This window comes from Uranotaenia lowii, chromosome 2 (assembly GCF_029784155.1).
Source record: "Uranotaenia lowii strain MFRU-FL chromosome 2, ASM2978415v1, whole genome shotgun sequence".
Classification (NCBI taxonomy): Eukaryota; Metazoa; Arthropoda; class Insecta; order Diptera; family Culicidae; genus Uranotaenia; species Uranotaenia lowii.
In genome coordinates this window covers 302537766-302540707 of record NC_073692.1, presented here as the reverse complement: position 1 = coordinate 302540707, position 2942 = coordinate 302537766, and the positions used below count along the sequence as shown (strand labels likewise).

At 36.6% G+C, this 2942-nt stretch overlaps 1 long non-coding RNA gene across 1 annotated transcript; it reads right to left on the bottom strand.

The window, feature by feature from the left end:
• Nucleotides 1-369: 369 nt before the first annotated feature.
• LOC129749588 (uncharacterized) lies at nt 370-2706 on the bottom strand. Its single transcript, XR_008738095.1, has 5 exons — nt 2583-2706; nt 2034-2512; nt 1740-1966; nt 835-1666; nt 370-759 (listed from the first exon to the last, which is right to left on the bottom strand). It is a non-coding gene; the product is annotated as an uncharacterized LOC129749588 (long non-coding RNA).
• Nucleotides 2707-2942: the final 236 nt, after the last annotated feature.

Sequence of the window (2942 nt, the reverse complement as noted above, 5' to 3'; positions counted from 1 at the left end):
TCCTTGAAACGGTTTTAAAATTGAATTTTATAAAATAGAGTATTCTGACTCAACTTCAAACTTATTTTATCTTTTTATTGTGTGAAGACCAAAAATGACTGTGGAGTGGAATCAATTATAATAATCGACCTTTTATCACAATTCTACATAAGTTTATACGCTTTCAATTTTACCGATCAATCAATATTTGTTTTTTTTTTGTTCTAATTATTTTTTCTTCAAGTAATTGACAGGAAACCCAGTTTTCAATGCAAAGTACTTTCGTTTTCAATTTAATTTATTTTTATTTTTTTGTAGTTCGTTTATTTGAAACGGTTTTCAATTTATCAAATAAGGAACAATTTAACAACAACGTCATTTTCGTCCACCAAGTAAGTTTTCTTACATTAGAATCGTAAACGAAGGGAAATAATGTTTACATCAATTTGCCTTTGAATAAAATTCAAACGTTGAAGTTTTTGAAAAGGATTGTCAACAAACCTTTTGTCTTGCCGTGCCAGCACAATGTTTTTGCTACATCTATACATCAGTTTGACGGACTAACTTGTAGAGGCGATGATGCGATTCGGGATAGGTACTCTCGATCCTTTTTAACCGATGCTCTGCCGGTGGTGGTCATTTTCGAACGCAGTAACAAATCGTTTGAATTGCTTTTGTATAGGTGAAACTCTTCATATTAATGCGTTCTTCATATTAATGCCTTTCATGTTCAGCACACCTTAGATGTACTTAGTACAGATACTTAGTACAGTTAATTTTCTGGTGAAAGAGAAAAAGAGGTGTTACTTTAAGCTGATTGTATCATCTGGATAATCTAAAGAATATTTCCATTACCTCTTGCTTGGTCACTTTAGCACGAAGAAAACATTTCGATCGATCGACTGCAACAATAAAAGAGCCATGCAGTTCTTGTCCAGGCTCGAAACATGCAAGAATCCACTGATATCTAACTTGGACAAGTAAATGGCCATCCAAGTAGCAAACCTTCGGTATGTGTGGCAGTTGGTTACAAGTGATCATCTTGCTACAGTTTGTGTAATGGTGTATCGAAAATTTTATTTATACGTCGCCAACTAGTTTGTTGTTGAAATAAAAAATGTTTTATGAGTCTTTCTTTTCCGTCGAGCAACCTACGAAAATGTTCCGGCGTGTGGGTCAGGGTTAGCGCTGACAGAGTCTGATTGTATATAGCTGTAAGATGCAGTTGAATTTGTAGGACATTACGGCTTGTCCATAATTGCGTCTAGATTCAAAAGCAATCCCACCAATAAGACAAAATTGACACCAACGACATGAATTAATTCGTTCAAATCGTTATAGACATTCTTTTGTTCCCGGTGGTTCATTGAGTAATCCTTTGGAACTGATTGCAATACTAGTAGCAGAGCTATCTTCCACACATACAGTCTGAAACTCCCGAATCCTGGCTCTGCAAGACCTATGAGACGCGCTTAGCTGAAGAGTCTCCTTTTGGAACAAAACGTCTCAGGTTCATCGGTCAATGGAGTCCTCATTATAATTTATTGCAGCTTCTTGATTTGAATGTGGTATTGAGTTGTACTTTCGTTTTGGTTCCACCTTTTTGTTTGGTAGACTTGAGGTGACAAGAAGTTTAATTTAAGAAAGTTTGGGTTCCATTCATCGAATTTTCGAATTAAATCCAGTCCTGAAATGCCCAGCAAATGTCAAAATGAGGAAACCCTTTGCTGGATTTTTAGTTACGACATGACATAGCTTACCAGAGTCATCCATATGTGGTACGGTTCGGCACACAAAACTTATTTGAGCGGTCCCAAGCAATCGGGCATTAAGGTTGCACAACTGGTAATGAAAAGGTTGAATGTGGAATGATTAACTTGACTTGATGTTAATATTTTTATAGGTGTCCAGTTGATCTCTCCGGAGAAACAGTAAGTCCAGTGGAAAACGACAAACAAGATTTTCCAAGTTAAATGTTTTGCATGGGCTGTTGGAAAATAGATATAATTAGGCGTTTGGAATGGACAACTTCAGCGTAAAACAATTCACTTCACCTGTTTTCGTCCTATGTTGGCGCATCCAGAAAATTGTGTTGAAGATATTGGAGATTCCGTGAAACGTACTCCAAATTTTCCAAGTCACAGTTGGGTTTATGGCGGCAGTCCTGGGATGAGTTTATGGCCACAAGTTGGTTGAGTTGTACCAAGGAAATATTGCGCTGTGCTGGCTATGGTGGTCGCATAACGGTTTTCAGAATAAATGGAGCGCGAACTTCGTTGAGGAACAGAAGAGTTTCGAAACCAAGAACTGTTATTAGCAGGAATTCCCTCACAAGGTCTGGCTGTTTGAATGTATTTACAGTCGCCTGAGTGAGTTGATTTTGCTGTTGATGTACTTTCATATTTTTCACTTTTCTTGGTCCAGTATTGGATGTTTTCGGGTACATTTTGTTGAATCGTTATTCGTGATGGAATCGGATTTAGTCGCTTGGTTGTTGATTTGTAAAGCGTTGTTATGGGTGAATAAAATAGTCCTACCGAATGATATAGTAATTAGCCTGCCCGTGATAATAGTTATTTTTTTTATAAATAAGCGGTAATTACCTGAGCCTTTGTTTTCAATGAAGGTTGTTATAGGCTGGTAGTGACAGTAATTTTGATGAAAAGTCGGCTAAGATGGGCCATAATGGTCAAGCAAATAAAAAAAAAATACCGAACTCGGAAAAGATAACAAACAAAAACAAATTTGTTTACTTTTACCATTACACGCTGAGTCACATAAATGCAAAAAAACATTAGTTTTAAACATGAGCCAACAATTGTGTTAACAGGGCTGAACATTGTGTGTCCACGATTCAATTAAGATGAACATTTGTATGCATTTATAATATGTCTGTTCAATGAAGTTTAGTCGAAACGGGTCGAAACATGTAGAAATTGATTGACAGTTGATCACCTGTCTCT